This window comes from Megascapheus bottae, chromosome 11 (assembly GCF_031878675.1).
Source record: "Megascapheus bottae isolate mThoBot1 chromosome 11, mThoBot2.hap1, whole genome shotgun sequence".
NCBI lineage: Eukaryota > Metazoa > Chordata > Mammalia > Rodentia > Geomyidae > Megascapheus > Megascapheus bottae.
In genome coordinates this window covers 31371496-31381119 of record NC_143519.1, presented here as the reverse complement: position 1 = coordinate 31381119, position 9624 = coordinate 31371496, and the positions used below count along the sequence as shown (strand labels likewise).

Below are 9624 nucleotides of genomic sequence, written 5' to 3'. Positions count from 1 at the left end.
TTAGCAACTGACAGATATTAGATAATCTAAAAGATTCTAACTGCCATGTGTATGTGACAAGTGCTTTGCACAGGTTGAACTGATACAACAGGGATACTCACTAGACACTGTTGAAATGAACTTTACAACCTTGTGGGAAGGGTAGAGCTGGAGAAGGAATGTGGAGGAAATGAGGGAGGGGGAAAACACTGCTTAAAAAAGAAATGTCATTCATTACCTTATGGATGTAACTGTAAACAATCTGTACATCATCTTTACATTCAAGTTTGTCTAAAAAAGAAAAAAAATTGAGAAACTGAAATATATTCTCTTAGAAATGATGAATTGCAGAAGTTAAATATGTCAGTAGATAAAAGAAAACATGCTTTAAGATTTGGAAATAGTTTGTGTGCAAAATTCTGAGAGTTCAAGCACAAATAATGATTCAATATGGGTTAGAGGTTATGCTTACCTAAAGAAAATGGTTGTTTAAGTATCTTTAGCATTGAGATAGCTCTTTCTTTTTCTTTATTATATTCATTTTCCTTCCTCATCTCATGCGGAGCATTGAAATCTTTAAGAGTATGTCATATAGGAAAGGACTATTAGTATTTTTTTAACAACTACAGCTGCAGATCAGATTTTTATTAGATGGAAGACACTCCAGGTTATTTCATTGGTAGCTAGTAATAACTGGCAAATACTGCCATGTCACAGAGAGAAAAGAGTCCTAGTATGGACGGGAGTAATTAAGAAATCAAAGGGTCAATCTTCTACTTTTCTATGACTACCTAAGAAGCTCTTCACCAGTGTTAGACTGAAAGCATCTGTGGTAGCTGGCTCAGCTTATCCAACAGTTCTTCAAGTTCTGGATGAGCTTTGACCCTTCCCCTGATGTCTTCGTCCTTGTGCTCTCCCACTGCCAATTTGACTCCTTCAGGAAGATTGCTTTGTAGTATTTCCCGGAAAATCTTTGAAAATGTAGCAATCAAACTGCTGATCTGAACCACTTGCTTGTGGGTGTACGGACTGACTCCAGGAACATTTTTCTACCTTGGTCCTGTAGCCTCAACACTTCCATGGTTTTGCATAACTTTCCTAGATTTTGAGGAAGAGATAGTTGCAAAGGATGTAAACCACACTGAGCATAATTTTCTACCAGAGTCCTGTCATAGGCCATCAGGTATATGTTTAAAACTCCATATTCATAATCTGTCCTGAAATTAATGGGTTTCAATTCACTTTTCCTTTCTTCTTCTTGACTGCTTATTCCTTAAGTAGGTGCTTGTCTATTCCAATAACATAAGTGCATTTTGACTTGTAGCACAGATTTGCATTCAGAACAATGCCACCTGCTAAACAAATGGGGATATCTCTTGAGATTCTGAATCTTAAGAGGAAAAAAAGACTTTTTTTTTATTGTTCCCTAGGTCAAGCACCTTTCCCAGAGTTCAGCTCAATCCTTTTTTTTTGAGTCTTACCTTTATTTTTTTCTTCATATATCTTTATTGTAATTAATAGAAGGGTTATATTATATTCACTAGTTAGGAGGTACATTACCTCACAAATATTGATACCCTTTCTCATGTCATGGTCCCCATTTCCCTCTCTTCCTCCCTCCTCCCACCGCTCATCTTGATTTCCCCCCTTCCCTATCCTCTTTCAAATAACCAATTGAGCATATATAAAATATATCAGGCAACAAGGTGAAATATTGTAACAATATGAGATAACCAGGGGATAGAAAAAGAGATGAGAGATAACCTAGTACATTAAGGAAAACAATCACTCATTATATGGCTTTTGTTTCTATATCCTGGAGGTCCTTTCATTTAATGTCATACTATACGGCCTTATGTATTTAGGTTTTGTTCTATTGTAAATATCTGCTAGGAGAGCCCAAGGTTTCTACTGATTATGACAAATGAGAGAGACTATTGTGCCTCTGTTCCTCTGAGTCTGGCTTACTTCACTTAATATGTTTTTTTCCATTTCCTTAAAAATGAGGCGATGTCGTTCATTCTGACAGCAGCATTGTGTATAAATACCACAACTCGTTGATCCACTATCAACTGAGGGACATCTGGGTTGGTTCCATATCTTTCCAGCTCATTCTTTGTATTTGGATATTTGAAATTTGATAGGGAAGGGGGGAAAACCAAGACGGGTGGGGAGTGTGGGGGGGAGGGAAATGGGTACCAAGACATGTGAAAGGGTATCAATGTATGTGAATTAATGCACCTTCTATCTGGCAAATATCATGTAACCCTTTTACTAATTACAAAAAAAATAAAAAAAAGAAATATACTTCTATTTGGTGAATATAGTGTAACCCTTCTATTAATTACAATAAAAATATACAAAAAAGAAATATACTTATATTTTTATAACTATAACCTCTCTCAACATCAATTCTACAATTAAATTTAAATTAAAGAAAAAAAGTTTGAAAATTTGAAAGATGTAGGAAGTTGATAGCAATAATAGATATCCAGGATGAGGATTAATGAGTATTATAAAAGTTCTGTGGCAGATACAGTTGTAGGACAGTAAGTGATGGCAGGAAAAGAAAATGGTAGAGATTCTAGATATGATAAACTTTTGCTGAAGTGGGTTCAAAAGAATGTTCACAGAAATAGTTGGCCTAAAGGAAGTGAAGCACAAAGTCATTGGTAATAAGGAATCAAGAAAATTGCCTGTCAGATTTTAGATGGATCACTTTAATAGATGCTCAAGGCATAAGGACAGTAGAAGTAAAAGTATGAGTTGAATCTTTAATAAATTCAAGATGTTTCCAGGGGTCAGAAAATATAGTAGCCATGAGTGGACTTGAGAAAATTATTAGCACATTGGGATATCATTTCAAATGAACTGTAATTTAGGAAGGGTAGGAAGCATAGTAACAGTCTAGAAGGTATTTATTAGTACATCCTCATTATAAGGAAGAAAGAAAAGATAAATCACAGACCCTTTGGCCCTCCTTTGTAAAGCATATGTGATTATAATGACATAAATATGTACCACTCAATGATTTCAAAGTGCAAATTCTGTGCTACCTGATTATATTACAGAATGGAACCTTCTCAGAGCTGAAAGCCAACTACTATGGTTCCCACGTTGCAAATCAATGTTTTCAATATAAATGTAGATGTTATCTAAAACCTAAGTACATTTGATAAAAAAGTCTTGAAAATTTGTAAATATGAAAAAATTAATAATGCTTTTATTGTAGCCCCATTATATGTGTTTGTGACAAGAGACTTAATTCTTAATAGTTTTACAGCCTTTTTGATTGTTCTTTCATGAATTTACTCATCTATACAGTCAACTCAGAATATTTTGAATAATGTTTCTAGAATTTTGAAAATGGGACATAAACATGATGTAGTATCTTGATCTTAGAATTTGATCTAAGATATTTCATACAGAAGGGCTGTTACCTGTTTTCAAGTAAAATTCAGTGTGATACTGGTGAAGAGACTGTGATACTGGTAGAAACCTAGTGTCCTTTGTCTGACCTGGAAGGTCATGCAATCTGGAAAACAATGGGGAAGAACAGCTTGAACGGAATGAGAATCTTACCAACTTTTTCAGCAGCATGAGATTTGGAGAAAATAGCCATGAGGGGATAAATATTGAGCCATAGCAAGTTTTCCCAGTTTGACCTTGAGTGACACTTTAGAATGGTAGTGTATTTGCCATGGAGGCTGTCCAGTGCTTTGTAACATGGTTTTCAATATCTTAGTGATATTTCAATGCAATTATCTGTATTCTTATGATTCCTTATTATAGGAGTCCATCCATCTCTTGAAATTGCCCCTGGTCATGGCATGGCTGAGCTCCAGATGAGAGTATTTGGCACATAAGAAGCATAGGCTGCATTAAACCTGGTTATACTTCATATGTTATAACAGACAGTTCACTATTTCAAGAAATCTACTTATATTTCAGAAATATTCATTTGAACACTTTCTTCTCAATGTTCTAGTAGATGTCATCAATAACATAAAGACCTCTATCATTTATATTAAAATAATCTGAAAATGATATTAATGAATGAAGAAGTAAGATAAAAACAGTGATTCTCATATGTGATATATTATTAAGTGCTTTATGGATATCAGTGCAAAAATTCAGCAGCAGCCTTCTGAATAACATAACTATTTTCATATGAGAAACAACCAGCAAAAGAAAATAGTATTGAAAGGGTATCAATGTATGTGAATTGATGCACCTTCTATCTGGCAAATATCATGTAACCCTTTTATTAATTACAATAAAAAATAAAAAAAGAAAATATGATTGACAGAAATCCCTGCTAGACAGTAAATTAGAAAAAATAAGGTCTGAAAATAACAGAAACAATTCAAAAAGGTACATGCATATGATTTTAATAAAACTCCTATATGTGAAATTTTCAGGTAAAATGCTAGTTAAAATTACTGTAATTTTTCAAGTGCTTTAACTTAGAAAATTGGTTAATATTTATAAAAGAATACAGATAATCTTTTGGTCAAAATAGATGATTTTGTAGCCAGGTACCAGTGGCTCCTGTAATCCTACCTACTCAGAAGTTTGAGATCTGAGGATCACAGTTCAAAGGCAGCCTGGGTAGGAAAGCTGGTGAGCCTCTTATATCCAATAAACTACACAGAAAAAACTGCAAGAGTTGCTGTGGCTCAAGTGGTGGAGCACTTGGCTTGAACAGATAGCCTCAGAACAGAGCTTAGTCCCTGAATTCAAGCCCCAGGACTGAAAAAACAAATTAAGAATTCTGTAAAAATTTAAACTGATGACATTAATCATTTACTCAAAAATAATTCCAAGGTGAGAATTGTCCCATGGGGTCAAAACATATAAATAATTGGTTGTTGTTGTTTTAAATGAACTCTATAAACATCAATATTATTTCTGACCTAGGACAAAAATGTCTTTTTCTCATATTTGAGGAAAGCAAATTTTACTCTTTATTGGAATAGAGGTAACTGAGCAAATGAAGTTAAATAAACTGAAATTCTTTTCTAAGAAAAATAAAACTGATGAATATGAATGTGAATTACTCTAATCATTTCTACATTCCTTCCTGGACTAGTACCAAAAATAATATAAAATGGTCCAAACAGAATTTGTTGAGCTTTCAGATTGCAAATATTTGAGAAAAAATATTTCATTTACTCAGTGAACAGTCTATAAATTGGACATTTGCAGAGGCACAAGATCATTAACTATCCTTTCAGAAGTCAATTTTATGCTTCCTAAACTAGATCTGGAGCTGGGCTATTTTGGGACAGCATGCTGAGAATAATACACAGATCTTGTGAAATCTGTTTAGCCCATTTCAGCCAAACTGCCATCAGTTCAATAACAAACACTGTGGACAAACAAGAGTCAATAAAAGTAAGTTGCAGAAAACTTCTTTGTAGATATTGCTATTAAGTTTAAAAGGTTTTTTTTTTTACAGTGAAGGTGTTGATATTCATGATTTATCAAACTTTGCCTGTAGCTTTTCCTACAAAAGGGATTCAATGGAATTGTTTGAATGCATATCTTAAATTAAGTCTCTTGTATTCTATTTCCAACTTTGTTTATTCTGTTTAGATGTGGTTTGACTTAGTTTTCCCCATGTTCATAGATGTATACCATATTAAAAATTCTCTATATGTTCCCAACAATAAAATACATTTTAAAAATATTTTAAAAATGAAAAGCTATGCTTTAGTAAGTTAGGCTGTTTATTTAAATTTTCTTCAAGCAACTGCAGACACACACACACACACGCACACACACACACACACACACACACACACAATCATTTTATTATTCACCCTATATTCAAATAGTGATAGATTGCTTTGTTTTAGTTCATACAATAATTATAGAAACATATGTTTCTCATGCACACTGATCACTTCCTGTTTTGATGTTACTTTATTTTAATCCACCTTTATAAAATGCCTTGGATTTGGGGATTTATTTTCCAGAAAGTTTATAATATTGTTTAAATAAATCTCTTTTATTTCTTGTCTGTCATCTGACAAGGTAGAAGTCAAGGATGCAATTGTCAATGCAGGCTTCATAAATACAAACTTACACCCATCACACCTTATTTTGCAATAAGAAAAAGAAAAAAGAACTTACACTAAATAACATTTTTGTCTAAAATTATAATAGGGAAACAAAATAATTCAAACTTCAATAAATAAAAATAGATCACTTTTCAAAATTTCTGTATATTTGCTATGTGTGTTGTACTGTATTCCATTCTCTTATTGTATTTTGTTGTTGGATGATGGAATATAAATTGCATCAGGTGTGGGTACTTCTTTTTTTTTTTTTTTTTTTTTTGCCAGTCCTGGGCTTGAGCTCAGGACCTGAGCACTGTCCTTGGACTTTCTCAAGGCTAGAGCTCTACCACTTGAGCCTCAGCACCACTTCCGGCTTTTTTCTATGTATGTGGTACCGAGGAATCGAACCCGGGTCCTCATGCATGCTAGGCAAGCACCTTAACCACTAGGCCAAACTCCCGGCCCCGAGGTGTGGGTACTTCTTGAACATTGTTACCCCTTCCCATGTTTTTCTCCTACATTCCCTCCCCTCACCCTTCTCAATCATTTTATTTTTATCCTTCACATCTCTATTTCAAATAAACATTTATACAATATATCAGGTCTGAAACAGTAACAATACGAGATAAACCACAGGGGAGATGGGGGTGAAGAGAAAAGAAATCTGTGGCAGCATATTTAATCATAACCATGGATTTGCCAAAACGGCAATATTTCCAAAGTTTAGCACCAAACAAATTTTCTCTTTCTGTGTGTATGGGGGTGGACTGGGGCTGTAGCACAAGGCTGGGGATAAGAGTAGAACCGGAAGCTCAGGGTGTTCTTTGCTTAGTTTTTTCTGCCCAAGGTTGGCACTCTATCACTTGAGCAATACCTCCACATCTGGCTTTGTTGTGGTTAACTAGAGACAGCAACCCCATGGACTTCTTTTGGGCTCACCTGGCTTCTAACCATGATCTTCAGATCTCAGCCTCCTGAATTGGATAGGATGTGTGAAACATGGGTGTGAAATACAGGTGTGAATCATGGACGCCTGGCACTGTAGTTAATAAATGTGGAAGTTAACCATCTACTGCCAGTGATTCCATCCTGTAACTGTGGCTAGTTTGAAGGCTAAGATTTGAGTATAGTAGTTTGAAGCCAGCCAATGCAGGAGAGTCTGAAACTCTTCTCCAATAACTACTTTAAAAAAAAATTAAGAATTGGAGCTGTTGATTAAGTGGAAGAGCACACACACACACACACACAGACACACACAAGAATGATCTGTGTGTAGGCAAAAAACTGTAACATGGAATGTGGTAAGAATTAGAATCATACATAATACATAAAATATACCATACAGCAGAAATGGTGATTCCACAATAACTATACATTGGAAATTACTCTTTTCTTAGTGAGTCCTTGAAATTGGATTCTTTTTCCATTCCCTTGATCTTGTCTAGCAGATTTTCCGATTTGGTGAAGGGAAGGGGAATCACGTTGCTCTCTTGGTGGACTAAAGTTTGAATCAATTGAACTGTGATACACAATGTACACTATATTGCAAATGAACTTTACAACTACAACTTGAGGGGAAAAGAAGCAGGGAGTTGGGAGAAAATATGAGGGTAACACTTCAAAACAAACACACTCATTACCTTACTTATCAGTAATCCCTTTTTTACAACACCTTTCAAAAAAACTAAATTAAAAAATTAACACATATCCAAGTCTTTCCATTTCCTTACAAATGGGAAAATGTTATTCTTCTGATGGCAGCATAAAATTCCATGGAATAAATATACCACATCTTACATGATTCATTCATCTACTGATGGGCATCTGGGTTGGTACCATATCTTGACTATGATGAATAATGCTGCAATTAACATAGTTGTGCTGGTAGGTTTCATATGTCCTTGTTTCTGGATATTTGGGTAAATGCCCAGAAGTGGGATTGCTGGGTCATAGGGAAGCTCAATGTTTAGTTTTTTGAGGAACCAGGACACTGCTTTCTAGAGTGGTTGGACAAGTGTACATTCCCACCAACAGTGTAATAGGAATCCCCCCTGGCCACATCTTCACCAGTATCTTCTGTTCTTAGATTTCTTGATATGGCCATTCTATCTGAGGTGAGATCTTATTATCCTGCCATACAGAATCTCTTCAGTTTAAATCCTATTAACTGAAGTAAGCCAACCCCAAACAAACATAGACTCCATGGTTTCCCTCATTTGTAACAATTAGTATATGCTTAGGATTCTCCTAACAGAGGATCATAATAGTGCAAAAGCTATGTATGTATATCCATATAGGATAAGGCTAATCAAAATGAGCTCCAGGATATAGAAACAAGAGATTTATCTTCGTGATTGTTGTTCTTAATGTACTATGTGAAGTTATTTCTTTTTTCTTCTTTCCCTCTTAAGGTATATCTCATGTTGTTATTGCATCTGACTTTGTTACGTGGTATATTATTTATATATATAGCACATTTATTTGTATATTTGAAAATGGGGAGGTAAAGGATAAACAAGATGATTGGGAGGGTGGGGGGGAGGAAAAGTGGTAGAAAAACATGGGAAGTGGTAACAATGTTCTAGAAGTAATGTACCCACAACCTGCTGAATGTAACTGTAACCCCTCTGTATATCACCCCAACAATAAAATAAAATTTTAAAAAACTTAACACATATCATTCACTGGAATCCAATAGAAAGAAAGTAAATCAAAAATCAAGTATTGGAATGTGATTTCCTCTTCTCAGGCTATGGATAAGTATGAATTGTTTATTTGATTTATCTATAAATGCTTAAAACTAATCATGTATTCAAATTTCTTCTTAGCTGTATTCGTTTTAGCTATGTTCTGAGATGATCATTTCTGAGATCATTAGCTTGCTGGGAGATATTTAGTAGGGCCTTATTGAAGGATTGGAGTCCAGAAAAACAAGTGTTCAGAAACTGAAATCTGAAATCAGGAATGATAGCTGGAAACAGGAATATGGTCCCTAGTAGAAGATAGTTCCTGCTAAAAACATGTCAAGTCCTGTTAGGACTGGAAAATGAACCAATAAAAAATGACCAGAGAAGTAGAGCATGCATCCAGAAATAATTTACTTCTTTGTTACACTGATTTCGCACTATCATTTTGAAACTCTGTATAAACCACATGATCAGTACCAAGTACTGATTTGGTGCCTGTTACATGTTTATAGAATACTTCTACAAAAATGTTTTAGAGAAACATAACTAATTCTATTTTCTATCTATCCATCTATCTACCTATCTATTTATCTATCATCTATCTACATCTGCATAGGGATAGAGACAGGGACCAAAGATACCTATTTCCCAATGTAGTTTGGTATATAAATCTTAATAAAAAAGAAAGATGTATGTTTTGACATCAGGTAAATGTGGACCCAAATGCTGTATGAGTATTAGGAACATTTAAATTATTTATCAGAGTAAATGACATTTTATGTGAATTTATGAATAAATTCAGTGATGATCTCAGAATATTTCTTTCTTTTTTTTTTAATTTTGCCAGTACTAGGTTTGAACTCAAGGATTTCAGCTTAATTGGTTTAACTACC

At 34.5% G+C, this 9624-nt stretch overlaps 1 pseudogene; it reads right to left on the bottom strand.

Annotated features, from left to right (window-relative positions):
• Nucleotides 1-791: 791 nt before the first annotated feature.
• On the bottom strand, nucleotides 792-1478 carry LOC150056876 (large ribosomal subunit protein mL48 pseudogene; annotated as a pseudogene).
• Nucleotides 1479-9624: the final 8146 nt, after the last annotated feature.